The 14,999-nt window shown below is 42.6% G+C and overlaps 1 protein-coding gene across 15 annotated transcripts in view; it reads right to left on the reverse strand.

Moving 5' to 3' along the window:
• The window catches only part of ZBTB20 (zinc finger and BTB domain containing 20), a 668,337-nt gene that overhangs the window by 102,744 nt on the left and 550,594 nt on the right, over positions 1-14,999 (reverse strand). Inside the window, exon 9 of one of the 15 annotated variants that reach the window (XR_005226808.2) lies at positions 1,933-3,292. The exons of the other annotated variants lie outside the window; for them this stretch is intronic. The gene's annotated coding sequence lies outside the window, so the exon portion shown is untranslated. Of the gene's footprint in view, positions 1-1,932; positions 3,293-14,999 lie in introns of those variants that run through there. 15 annotated transcript variants of the gene reach the window in all.

A 14,999-nucleotide genomic window follows, 5' to 3' on the forward strand; every position in this document is an offset into this window, starting at 1 on the left:
CAAAACAACATACACTATATATCTAGAACAGATATCCTTGTGTTAGATTGCATAGGTATGTGCTAAATAAATTTATCATAGGCTGCATAGTCAACATAGCACACATCCTTTCTCCTAAGGCTTATTTTAATATTTCAAAACACTGCGCATCTTCAGACAGCCACCATTTAAAAAGATTCAACAAGCCAGAGCAACATTTCCTCTTTCTCCTCACAGATCCTCCTTAAAAAAATCACATCTGCCCAAGACATGAGGGTTCAATCCTGCCCCAGTGACAGGTTTTCTATCTATACAAATGTCACTGCTTTAACATCTGATATTTTGCATTGGAAGAACTGAGAGTTTTATCCCACTTGGGAAGGAGAGGTTCCCAACTTCCTAACGGGATATGCAGCACTCATTTCTAGCCCTGATCGTGCCCAACAGATCAAAATTAATATAATGTCATTCACAGGCTATTTTAGGTGATTTGTAGGGTTTTGATATTTATTAGTTTGAATATTTTTCTCCCACTGTGCCCTACACTGTAGGATTCATGAACCTAAGGGACCTGGCTTTGCAGATGAAGATAGGTGACAAACTGTTCCAATACATTAAAAAAACCAAAAATCTAAATTTTTCCTCAAATATTTTTTCCATAATGTGTGTGGCATCTACAGAATATATAAAGGTGTATATATAAAGATAGAGCTGTTTGTAGTATTCATTGTGAATACATTAATAAACTCAGAGTATGTCTACACAGCAAAAGCAGTGCACAGGCTAGCATACACCAAACTTGTGTGAATCCAGCTAGCGTAAAAGTAACAATAACAGAGAAGCCAGCATGGGCTTTAGAGCAACCTAATGAACGAAGTACGTAGTACCCAGGGTCTGTGCCAGGCTTTTGCTACCCTTGCTGAAGCCTGCGCTACTCGGTCGTTACTGTTACCTGTGCTAGTTGGATTCAAGGTAGCTTGGGCAGGTTAGCCAATATATAGCGTTTGCAGTGCAGACATATCCTCATTTACCCCTTTTTTCTGTCTGGGAAGAATTTGTGAGCCAAGTTAAATTTTGCAAACATATTTGCTATTCCTAAGTATTCACTGACTGGCCCGGATGTATATTTTTCACCCTATCGAATGTCTGTGAACTGTTCACATTTACTATTTGTTATTTATACTGTTTTATTCACAGGTCAGCTAAGTCACATGGAATAATTTCTGCTACGTGATTTGTTAACCAGGTGGGATAGAAATCTATGATTTTTTTAAAAATGGATTTTTAAAATTTAAATTCAAATATTTTAAAATTTAAATACAGGTTTCTTTTTTAAAAATAAACCTATTTAAAATTAAATTTGAAATTATGACTGTTTATGTTAAGGCCTAATCTTACTATACTCTATGAATCATTTATATTAAATTTAAAAAAAATAATATGAAACAGTACATTTGCTGCCAAGTTTTAAAGTCAAACCATTGAGCTGGTTGAAGTCACTGGCTAAGCACTAGAGCCAGAGTTTTTTGAAGTACTAAACCAGCTTTTGTCATTAGTAGCCTTTTCTGCAGGTGTAGTCAGAATGTTTTATTAATTTCAGTGTATTCAACTTGTTCAGTTCAACAACTAGTTTCTTCAAAGTTAAGAAACCAATCAGAGTTGAGAAAGCAGAAAAACACTGTTTTCCTCTTCCAATATTTGACTAAAAACTAGGTGTAAGAGGATGAATTCTACTAGTTCTAAAATCTTGAAGGACGTGGTAACTAGAGACCATCAGTTTAATTCAATAACTACAGAACATACTTCCCTTGTTTAATAAATCAATTAAATTTTAAATGCAAAACACGTTTTGATAAACTTTCTGATAAACTTTTTTTTTGTTACGTATCCAGCCCACTTAAGGAAAAAAAATGCTGGTTTTGTGCATTTTTAATTTAATTTGAATTTCCATCCAAATAGAGTTTGACATAAATCACAAGTAAAAAATTCATCACCATCTAGTAAATAAGAAATGCATCATTCACCATTTTATAACATAATAAAAATGGTAAACTTCAAGAATAATTACTTACATATAAGTAGACAGTGTACAGATACAGTGTATCTGCCCAGTTAGAAAAGAAAAAGAAGGCAGCATGAAATATAATGCAAAGGCTATATTTCGTTGCAAATCAACATGTTTTCAGTAATCCCCAAGCTATGAGAAGCAACCTTTCTTTAGGAAAATAACTAAGAAGTACAAATGCAAAATGAGTTTAAAATAGATGATTTAAATCAAGATTTTCCAATTGCTGGTTTAAATCATGATTAAAACCAGTGATTTAAATCAATCCAGACAGACGCTAACTAACAAATTTTCACCTGAATATCTGTGAAATGCCAGTAAAAAGAGGCACAAATATAGTCAAATCAAATAGACATTAAAAATGTGAACAAATATTCACTGACAACTTTTCTGCAGTGTCCTGCCAGCTCTAGTACTAAGGTATGTTTAAAGGTGGAGGGATAAGACAACTCATACAAACAACATAAACTCTCACATTTGTAAACAGTTTTGGTGTGATATATATAAACCACATATGAATTATATGAGGGGGTGGGATGGAATAAAGGATTTACCAGCACTCATGTCGGAAGTTCTGCATGACTTACCTACTGGTGGCTTCCCTACTTTCAAGCAATGTGGCCATCCCAAACTCATGCCTTTAAAGACTTTATGCCACACAGCCTTGTTATGTACACTCTATCCACACTACATCAATACGAACTGAAATCTACACATTAATTATGTGATTTAGCCTGGCAGTGCATTTTGCCATTACATGGGGATTCCAGTTTAGGTCCACTGACTTCCCTGACCAAGAGAGGCTGGGAGAGATATGGAGGCAGCTGACTTAGCTGCTGGGAAAAATGAACATTTATGTCACTTTCTAGTGAACCTTCTAGCGATGGTAGAGAGCACTATTCAGCTCTCATCTGTCAGAGAAAGGACTGTTACGATGCATGGAGTCTGAAGGTGGTGGCAATGGGGAATAAACTGTGGGGAGTATAGGGAACTTACAGGGCTCTTCCTCACCCCACTGGAAAAGTCAGTGGATTAATTTATGCAATAGCCCATCGCCATCTCAAAAGTAAGACTGTTAGCTGGCTGCTATCCTGCAAGCTATGCTTTCACCGTAACTGAATGTACTGAGAAGTGATATAGTACTGCATTAGTGGACTAGGTCGCATCGCGATGAAAATGGAAGCGGAGAAGATGTTTGCTTGTTAGCACCACGGACAGAGCAGTCAGCAAAAGGGAATCGCTTTTTGTCTGGGAGAACAAAAACAAAATCAATGTTAAATTTCAATGTGTTTCTTGTCAGTCTTTTACATTACAACCAGATTCATTTTTTACACTTACTAACGTATAACGGGGGGAAGGGAGGAGAAAAAAAATCTAGAAGATAAAATCCCAAAGCTGTCAGCAAGGATTTCTTCTGATCATGAGAGGTACTGAGCTCCTGCACCACTGACTTCAATGGCATTTGCAAGTGGCTCAGCATCTCTCAGAGTCAGACACTTAGCTATGTAATTAATTCACTTTGATACGAGTCATAAAACTAAACTCCCTGCGCAATGCTTTGAAAATTACACCTAAGAAGTGGAAGAGAGCAGGACCTTAACATCCCTCTCCCTTATGATGAGAACAAAAGCACTTCATAGGACCAAACCTACATTTCACTGTTCACATATTACATTTCAGTCCACAGACCAGTGGTTCCCAGCATTTTTATCTTAGGTATTTATACAGTCCCCACTACTACAGTATCTGAGCACCTCACAATCTATACGATATTGATCGTTGCAACACCCTGGTGAAGTAGGAAAGCACTACTTATCCCTATTTTACAGGTTGGGAACTAAGGCACAGATAGGTTAAGAATAGTTACATGTTGTGATACTGAGTAGCGCTTTTAGGTGCCTAGAAAAATCACTGGAATTCACAAAGCCTGAATTAGGTGCTAGGCTCCCTATACAATGAATGCAAGGAGATACACACCATAGACTGTGATTCACAAAAGGCAGCATGCTAGGCAAGGAGCTGCTTAAGCTAGCCAATGGGAACTGTCTACCAGAATGTATGCTAAGCCCTGCTCCTCTGATGGAGATAGGCTCCTAAGTCCAGGCAGCAGGAAGGCACCTAGATCTGCTAGCGATTCACAGCTGGGAACCCTCTATGCTGTTTTTGCAAGAAGCAAGGGTTTGAGGGGAGGAGAAAGAGGACCTCCCTCACAACTTTTAGCCCAATGGTTAGGTTATTCTCCTGGGATGTGGAAGACCCTCAGTTCAAGTCCCCCCTCCACCTGAGTGGGAGAAGAGATTTGAACAGAGGTCTTCCACCTCTCAAGTGAGTGCTCTAACCATTAGGCTGTGGGATAGTCTGATGTACCAAATAACTAAAAAGTCATTGGAACAGGGGAACTGGATCCCACTTTTTGGGTGAATGCTCTAACAACCAGGTTATAGAATCATTTTTATGCTTGTTCTCTCTCTCCCTCTGGCCCAAATGACTCTTTCATTTTTTGTCCATAAACAGCTTCAATAGGAGAGACTGAGGGAGACCTGAACCAGAATATCCCACAGCTTTGCAGTTAGGGCACTCACTTGAGATATAACAGAACTGTATTCAAATCCCTTCTCCCCTTCAGGTGGAGGGGGACCTAAACCCAGGATCTCTACAATCCAGGTGTGTGCTCTAACCATCGGGCTAAAAGGCATAAGGAAGGTCCTCCTCCTTCTCCTCTTCCCTGGCTGTTTTGGGTGAACTCATCTGAGAGGCCTGGTCTGGCAGGTGTGCTCAGAGGGAGCCTACCAGATTGGGGCCTGCACATGAGAGAGGCTGCCAAATGCCTATTTTCCCTGGTTCATGAATCACTCTGGGGCTTAGGCAGGAGATAGGTGCCCAGGAGCCTAGAGGGCGAAACAGGCAGACCTAGAGATCGCAGAAAGAAACATAGGCACCCAGGGAACGTTTACTGAGAAAACGTAGGCACTGATCACCTTTGAACACCTACAGGATTCATGGGGAGTTTTGTGAATTGCAGTGGAGCCTAAAATTGGGACTTAGGCCCTAACCATTTTTGTGACTCTAGGCCTAAGTGACTTGCCCAAGATCACACAGGAAATCTTTAGTTCAGCAGGCAACTGAACTCTGGTTTCCCAAGTAGCCGCTCAGTGCTCTAACCACTAGATCAACCTTCCTTTTCCATTTTGGTGTTGAAGCCCCCTCGGTCTGTGTTGGAAACATACTTGTCCTTCCCATGTCTTCTTATGCCATGCCCTGGTCACACTGACTTCTTCCAAAGGTTTTTGCCCATTCTCTTTTCTCATCTCTGCTGACCTTTTCTGTCTCCACTTTTTCCCCTTCTTGCCTCTTTCTCCCCCAGCTCTCACCGTTCTTTCTCAGATTCTTCCCCCTCAGTCTCATCTAGACCTCTTTCTGGCTTTTCCATCTCCCCTTTCTCATCTTCCTTGGTGCTATCCCATTTCTACCCCTTCCCTCTCCACTACACTCATCAGCAGGATTCACCATGCTGAAAGTAGGGGAGGAGTCCTTGGGGAGAGCCGCTCTTCTGGAAGCAAAAAACAAGCACGCTGCATGTTCCGCTGCTTGAGCGGAGCAGAAAGAACCACCTGCCACGCTCCGCTCTCATTTCAGGTGCAGCTCACCAATGGGCTGGGATAGGCGCACACAGTTTCTGGGTGAATTCATAGCACTGGTATTCATCTCTAAAGCTAAATAGTTTGGGACCGGCCTACTTGAAAGACCGCTTGTCCTTCTGTGGCCTACTGCTGCAGCTGAGAGCAGCAGTGGCAGCTGAGCTGGAGGCCCCCCAGAGGAGAGGTTGCTGCTGGCAGGGCAACCTTCATTCAGGGTCTTTGACCTTGGACCTTACTTTCTGTCTGTGCTCCATCAGATCTGTTAACCCCTGCGCATTTTGCAAAGTCATTTCTTTCCCCCTAGGTTTAGGGGCAGGGCTATTCTGAGGGTTGCAGGAGTTTGGGTTTATTTTATTCTACTCATTATATCTGTTGCTGAGGATGGATAAACAGCCCCATATCATATTGTGTATTTTAATTTCTGTATTGAGTGCTTGGAGCATAGCACAGAGGCTTTTATAAATCTAAATAAACACATCATTATATACATGGGAATCACTTCTGCAGCCCAGTTAGGAACATGGCAGTTCCCCACCCCCATTTCTCCTCTCTTTCCTTTCTTTGCCAGCACCTCCTGCTGCTCCAATCTGTCGCATGGTGGCCAGTGAAAGACAGGCAAAGGGACAACCCTTGCTGCTTAGAGGTTCCCTTTGTTTATTTTTGCTGCCACTGCTGACTCAGGCTAAATGGCACTGGCAGTCACATACAGCAGGGACCACTGCAACTCCGCCCTGAAGAGCTTTTGGGCCCATCTGGGAGCCAGAGCTGTAGACTGAAAAATGAAATGTGCATTTAAAGCTCAAAGTACAAACTAAAAGAAACTGTCAATTATAAACATTCATGTGAATGGTAAGGGCCTGACATGAAACAATGTTCTTTTGGGGCAGAAGCCCTGTCCTTTTATATGGCAGTACAGCCCAAAGCACAATACAGGAGGCCTGACAAATAAGGTGTGAAAAAATGCAGGTTGAGGGTAGTTCCATGATAGGCACAAATGGTGAAGTCCTACATGCTTCTGTTCCATGTCCCAGTGTTCCTTGGCACTAGGGCACATCCTTAAGCATGGATTTCTTGGCTTTTATTGGCTTTGCATTCTACCATTAAAGCTCCGTCAGTGTAATTTTAATGCTTGAATTTATTATACAGTTTGCACAAAAAGTTCCCAACCATATTAGATAAAAGTCTCCAGTCCCGGATTTTGGGTTGGGTATTTTCTGCTTAGATTTTGAATCTATTGCTGTTGTTAAGTGGTGTTTCCCTATCTTTTATTCTTGTTCCTGTCTGGGAATAATATTAAGGTTGGTCAGCACCTGGAGCTTTGTTGGTTTTCCAGAACCCAGACTACAGCAACTTCTCTTAAACCCCAGTGAGAGAAGATACGCTTTTTCTGCCTGGCAGTATTTCAGAGGCATTAAGTGTAAGTAATTCACCATGCTTCCCCATTTCTGTAATGGGGGAGGACATCTTGATACATTTACAACACTCCTCTGGGGATATTTCATCAGTTCTACCTAACTCTAATGGACAATAATTGATTTGAACTTTCTACTTAGCACAGAGCTGTAAACAGCTTCACTCCAGGCTGCAGCAATGAACTGGCATTTTGTAAAATGAGAGAAATTTGGAAAACTTTTGCAAGTATCGAGACAAGAAACAGCTTGTCCTCTTGATTTTAATAACAGAGCTAATAGATACAAACTTAGATTATATATATTCCATTATAATACCCCCATATTCTTTCATCAGGGCTTTACACTTCAGACACATAAATTCACTTTCAGCGAAGATTGCCCTACAAGGATACAGTGTGTGAATGTATTTTTATCAGCAACATAGTAAATAAGACAGGTGGTTTTTTTCTCTTTTGTAGAATCCAGAAGGGCAGATTCCCCATCTTGTGCTCCTGGACAACACTTCCTAACTGTTAGAGCCCATTCACAAAGTAGGTTCTAAGGTTGGTGGACTGATACCCCCACTTCCCTGGCATTTTTTTTTCAGGGCCATGCCTTGTGTTGTTTCACTGATGGGCATAAGAGCAAAATTCCATCATTTTAGATTTTACAAAATTTGGCAAATATAACATTATATCCTTGCCAAGGTTTGCAGAGTGAAAATACAGAGTTTCTTCTAGCTTTGCTAGGGAGTAATTGAGCAACCCTTGCCATCAAATGCTGTGCATGTAATGCCCTGTTGCATTACAGATTTACACTAAAGGTTGCAATTGCACCAAATGATCACATCAATAATCCATATTTTATAAAAGCTCCCTATATATATATGTCCAGTGGTGAGCTGGAGCCGGTTCACACCAGTTCGCTAGAACCGGTTGTTAAATTTAGAAGCCCTTTTAGAACCGGTTGTCCAACCTGTTGTCCCGTGAGGGACAACCGGTTCTAAAAGGGCTTCTAAATTTAACAACCGGCCAAAAGTGGCGCCTTAGGCGCTGACTTCGTGGATGCTCCGGGGCTGGAGCACCCACGGGGAAAATTTGATGGGTGCAGAGCAGCCACCGGCAGCTCCCCACCCCGCCCCTCCCGTGAATGTGCCACCCCGCTCTGTTTCTCTGCCCCCCCCGGCTTCCTACGAATCAGCTATTCGTGCAGGAAGCCTGGGACGGCTGAGAAGCAATCGGCGGCTTCGCGCTCATGCCCAAGGAGGCGGAGAGGAGGTGAGCTGGGGGGGGGTGGGGGGAGCGAGAAGGGCCACCCGCACCACAGCAGGTAACCTGGGGGGGGGTGCAGAGGAACAGCTCCCCACCCCAGCTCACCTCCGCCACCCTGGCCTGAGTGCGAAGCCGCCGCCTCCTTCTCAGCCCTCCCCGGCTTCCCGCACGAACAGCTGATTTGCGGGAAGCCGAGGGGGGGGGGGCGGAGAAGCAGAGCGGGGCGGTGCGTTCAGGGGAGGAGAAGGAGCGGAGGGGAGGTGAGCTGGAGGCCAGGTGCAGGGAGCAGCGGGGAACTGCCGGTGGGTGCTCTGCATCCACCAAATTTTCCCCGTGGGTGCTCCAGCTCCGGAGCACCCATGGAGTCGGCGCCTAAGGCACCACTTTTGATGTGATCAGTGGGGGGAGTGGTTGCTCCCCCTGCTCCCCCGCTAGCTGCGCTCCTCCACCCCTAGGAGCCAGAGGAACCTGCCGGATGCTTCCTGGGAGCTGCTCCAGGTAAGCACAGCCGTGACTCCCCACCTCGCCCCCCGGCAGGTCCCTCTGGCTCTTAGGGGCGGGGTGGGCACCCACTACGGTGGCCCACGAGACCCTCCTGCCCAGTTCTGGGGGCAGTTAGGGGACAGGGGAGGGGGGTGGATGGGGCAGGGGTCCCCACGAGGTGGGGGTGGGCCACGACCCCCTCGTGGGGTGAAGAGGGAACCGGTTGTTAAGATTTTGGCAGCTCATCACTGTATATATCTGCACCCTGATAAGCATGATGGTGAGCTCTGAAAACAGTTACATAAGGGATTCACTTTCCTTTACAAATAATATAATCCCTCACCGAAGAAGATAAGCAAAAAAGCTGTGTTTTCTGTTAACAACATTAAGGTTGGAATACAGACAGACAAATTCAAAGTTAAGACCAGCTCAGCTTGTTGTTTCTCAGAATAGCAAGCATCATGCTGTATGACTGCTTTCGTGCACTCTTTTTGTTGTGTGGGGGACAGAGGGAATCTTTTTTTCTGCTTCATAGCCTAGAACCAGTGTTGGGAACAATTTACTGACCCTCAAAGCTTTTTTCTGGGCCACAAAAGTGTTTCTAACACTGGCAGGTCACGAGGGGTATGTCTACACTGCAATTAAAAACCTGTAGCTCGTCTGTGCTAGCTGACACGGGCTCAAGGGGCTCAGACTAAGGGGTATTTAATTGCAGTGTAGATATTTTGGCTTGGGCTAGAGCCCGGGCTCTATATCTGTAAGGTGGGAGGGTGCCAAAGCTTGGACTTCAGCCCGAGCCTGAATGTCTACAACACAATTAAATAGCCCCTTAGCCTGAGCCCCACAAGCCCAAGTCAGCTGGCCCAGGCTAACTGGCATGGGCCAGCCACAGGTGTCTAACTGCAGTGTAGACTCTATGTGTCAGACTTTAAAACCACACAGTTCTGGCTGCTTTTATGGTCATGCTATTTGAAAGTTGGGCTCTCAACCTTCATTCAGATTGTATCAAATACTGAGACCTGATCCTCAGGGTTTTCTCATGTGAGCAGTCTCATTGTCTCACATGAGTAAGGCCAGAGAAGATCAGATCCTTCATTTCCAGTTCTACTGGTTCTCAAGATGGTAGCCATTAAAATCATGTCAGAATTGAAGTGAGTAAAAAGACAAGATCATCAGAAAGATGTGGCTTGAAGGTTTCATATATCATGAACTGTCGTGGTGAATAATGAAAAGCATACATTATACATTTGGAAGTTGAGAACCACAGCTTTCCATGGTATATGGCATGCATTTGTAGGCCTGGTGATTTATGATATATTGGCTATTAAATTACTACTCATCTCCTGATTTGGCAGTGCTTTTGGCACTAATCCAGGACTGACATATACAGTTAATAATAAGTGTAAATTTCATTCCTTGGTGTGTGTGTGTGTGTAAGTACTACATATGAAGGACCCCTCTCCCCCGGCATGGTCACAGGGAAACTGTATAGCCATTGTTTCCTGGCTCCATTTTCTTTTAGAGATAATGATTATCAAACTTCACATCTGCCTGGTGGAGCATGGTATGGGGGCAAGGACAAGGATATTATGCCTGTATGTTGAATGAAACTTCTCTCTGTTTATTTCTTTGACAATGCAGTTTGTTGATTTTACTTTACAATAATGGGCACAGCCATATTCTAAGTGTTCTAGTATGATCTACTCTCAGGGACACAACCCTTAAAACAATATCTTATTCAGGATGAGACAAACTTGTAATTTGGGAATGGTAGAAGATGAATATGAAGAAAAGCTTGCACTGACACAAAGCACAATGGATTTCAACTGAGTATTTCACAACACTAGCACATCTTAGAGGGAAACTGACGAAGGGAATTGAGATGATCTTGTAAACTGGAGTAATAGTAATAGGATGAAATTTAATAGTGAGAAGTGTAAGGTCATGTTATTAATCCCTAAATGCAAGAATTTTAGTTATAAGCTGGGGACGCATCAATTGGAAGTCACAGAGGAGGAGAAGGACCTTGGAGTATTGGTTGACCACAGGATGACTATAAGCCGCCAATGTGATATAGTCATGAAAAAAGCTAATGCGGTCTTGGGATGCATCAGGCGAGGTACTTCTAGTAGAGATAAGGAGGTGTTAGTACCGTTATACAAGGCACTGGTGAGACCTCACCTGGAATACTGTGTGCAGTTCTGGTCTCCCATGTTTAAGAAGGATGAATTCAAACTGGAACAGGTACAGAGAAGGGCTACTAGGATGATCTGAGGAATGGAAAACCTGTCTTATGAAAGGAGACTCAAGGAGCTTGGCTTGTTTACCCTAACCAAAAGAAGGCTGAGGGAAGATACGATTGCTCTCTATAAATATATCAGAGGGATAAATACCAGGGAGGGAGAGGAATTATTTAAGCTCAGTACCAATGTGGACACAAAAACAAATGGATATAAACTGGCCATCAGGAAGTTCAGACTTGAAATTAGATGAAGGTTTCTAACCATCAGAGGAGTGAAGTTCTGGAACAGTGTTCCAAGGGAAGCAGTGGGGGCAAAAGACCTATCTGGCTTCAAGATTAAGCTCGATATGTTTATGGAGGAGATGGTATGATGGGATAACATGATTTTGGCAATTAATCAATCTTTAACTATTCATGGTAAATAGTCCCAATGGCCTGTGATGAGATGTTAGATGGGATGGGATCTGAGTTACTACAGAGAATTCTTTCCTGGGTATCTGGCTGATGAATCTTGCCCACATACTCACGGTTCAGCTAATTGCCATATTTGGGGTGGGGAAGGAATTTTCCTCCAGGGCAGATTGGAAGAGGCCCTAGGGGTTTTTCACCTTCCTCTGCAGCATGGGGCGTGGGTCACTTGCTGGAGGATTCTCCGTACCTTGAAGTCTTTAAACCATGATTTGAGGACTTCAATAGCTCAGACATAGATAAGAGGTTTATTGCAGGAGTGGGTGGGTGAGATTCTGTGGCCTGCATTGTGTAGGAGGTCAGACTAGATGATCATAATGGTCCCTTCTGAACTTAAAGTCTATGAGTCTATGTCTAATATGGCCCTTTACAAAAGTAAGGCCATGTACACAGAGTGGGCTGAAATCATTAAATTTCAATAGAATTACACCAGCAACACATTTGGTTCAGTCTCTTTCTCCGCATTTACATGCAAGGATATTGATTCTGAAATACATGGTCCCCTTTATTTTGCCCATTAGTTGCCTTCTTTCATATGGCTTAAAAATAGAAACTTTAGATGTTTAAGTCCAAATTGGTGATCCAATTGATTGCTTCAGGTGTCATGGAGTGGATGGCAGAGATACCACCAGGATATAATCACTTGGGACAGTGGTTGACAAGATGTTCCACAGTGTGAAGTCCATTTCTGCAGTCACAAATAGGATTGTGTCTCAGTCCCCATTTATGAAAGAGGTAGGTGCATCTGTCATGTGATGTGCAGATGCAGTTTATTATCTTTCTTGGGAGGGAAAAGCCATTGATTCTTCAGAGGGATCCTCAATGAGACATTTGTTTAGGATGCTGAAATCTTTCCACCTTGCTCACCATTGATCTTTAGGGGGAAACTCTGAGTCCTTGAGCACTTGCACTGAAAGCCAAAAAGGTTTTCTAGATTTGATTTTGAATCTCAGAATTTTATTTAGGTCTTCATGTATTGGGATATCCTTATTCCCTGGAATATAATGGGACTCCCAAAGAATTCTCATATCACAATGAATTTGGGGTGGGTGATTGTGTGCCATTATGGGAAGCCACAGCTGTGGTGTTGATTTTACTGTTCTGGTAATGATCTATATAGCAGTGTTAAGCTGAGAGTCGATGAGCGATGTGTGGGAGCTGTTGTCAAGAAGGGTGAGGAATATTCTGTGGTAGAGTAAACAAGGGCCGGTGAATGGGTCCATAGAGTTTTTGCATTGGCTCCCCAAGTTGTTCCTGCCAGTTTCTGGATAGAACGTACACACATTTTTATTTTGTCATGCCAATTAGGGCTTACTTCACACAACACAGAGGTTAGCAGATGCCAAGAAGTGGCACAAGATCTGACTCTCAATGCTTTGAAATTTCCTCTTCTGTTGCAACAATACTTAAGAATATAGGAATTGCCATACTGAATCAGAACAGTAATCCATCTAGTCCATTATTTTGTCTCCCACAATGGCCAGACACTTTAGAGGAAGGTTTAAAATCTCCATAAAGAATAGTTATGGAACAACCTGCCCACAGAAATAATTTCTAGCTTTAACTATACTGTAGTTTCAAACAATCTACCTCCTACTGAATAAGGTTCACAGGTCTAATTCACAGATCACCCATAGACCTTTTCAAAGATATTAGGAAAAACTATTTCACTAGGAGGGTGGTGACACACTGGAATGGGTTACCTAGGAAGGCGGTGGAATCTCCATCCTTAGAGGTTTTTAAGGCCTGGCTTGACAAAGTCCTGGCTGGGATGATTTAGTTTGGATTGGTCCTGCTTTGAGCAGGGGGTTGGACTAGATGACCTCCTGAGGTCTCTTCCAACCCTAATCTATGATTCTATGACTTCATTTGGGTTGGATTTTTACCTTCTAAAGGATATCTGTTTGGCATGCATAACCTCTTATACCTTTGCCATTTAATCATACTGGATTTTTTCCTTGCCTTCCTGCTTCCTTTCTTGTTTTTGGCATGTATGCCTTCTGTGACACCGTTATAGTATGATTAAGTAAACTTTATGCTAATTTCAATTTCTTCACCTGGACATTAGGATCTTTTTTGACTAGTTTCCTCATTTCATTTTAAAAAAATCAATCCCCTCCCCCCACAAAAAAATTGTAAATGTTGAGTTGGATGGATGGTGTTAGTTTTTGGAACTTATTAATAAAAACATTAAACCTGAAACAATTCCTTAACATCTTGTAGCATACTCCAGTTCCTAAAAGACATGCTTTAATTGGGAACACCATGCTATGCAATGGATACCATCCCAAGCATATGATTTAGTTCCCTATCCCTTTTATCTTAACAAGTGTAATTATGTTATTAATTTACTTTACAAGGAAGTACAGATGCAGCATCTGGCTTCCAGTGATATTCTGACATTTACGCTATTGTATAGCTGGACTGGATGAAGCCTAGAGGGATAAAATTACCTTCCTGAAGATACATACGGAGAGAGTGCTCAGCTCCGACAAGTCCTTCTAACTCACTATCCATTAACACTGTTCCCCCTATACTAACTTTACTATCCATTAACACTATTCCCCCTATACAAGAAATGAACTGACTTCTATATTGATTGTCACAGGAGGCTTCTGGCAGGATTTTTAAGTCTTTGGGAACCAAGCTAGATAGTCAGGGGCACAGAAAAAGTTTAATTTCAAGTAATTTCTTGAGTGTGTCAGAACTCCCTATGTACAATTTTTAACGTGGATTCCCCATATATTGTTGTTAAAAAGAGTGCTAGTTTCCTTGTTACCAGATGGGATCAAAAGCTTATACAAAATGGGAGCTAGCACATCTGATTTCCAAACTTTTTTCATCCATGGCACTGAGTACATCCAACAGATGGCTGAAAGAAGAAAATACTGCAGGACACCCTTTTCATGGGATAAGTAGGGTAAAAGTTCAAAATAAATTACACCAATCCTTTATCCATGTGGTTTAGGATGGTTCCAGATGGAAGAAAGCTATTAGAACATCATTCCCATCACCTACCATATGACTGAAGTCAAAAGGCCAAGAAGCAGCTTCTCCCACCCTAAAATGCTCAGGTCAGCCCGACTGACTGACTGATTATGAAGACCCCCCTCCCACTCTGTGGTTACACAAACTAGTTAAACAGTATTCCTCCATGCATGCATCCATCTATCCCAAACTACAGTACAATTGCGCTCCCCTAAATTAGAGCTTCAAAACCAAAATTCCTCCCTGGAGGTTTCAGGTAGCTGGTCTGTAAATTTAGACATAGCTGTCCAATTCACAAAGTCATATTTGGACAGCAATGCCTGCTGGTTTGCAATCTGTGTTTCCATGAAAGAGGAGGTATAGATCTTTCTACCCATTAAGTCCATCCTCAGAGTCCTTGTCGTTAGGAGTGGACTTAAATCTGTCCTGCTGAGCTCTGATGTTCACTGCGGTTACAACCAGGGAATTAGGGGC

Source organism: Chelonia mydas, chromosome 1 (genome assembly GCF_015237465.2).
Source record: "Chelonia mydas isolate rCheMyd1 chromosome 1, rCheMyd1.pri.v2, whole genome shotgun sequence".
Taxonomy (NCBI): domain Eukaryota; kingdom Metazoa; phylum Chordata; order Testudines; family Cheloniidae; genus Chelonia; species Chelonia mydas.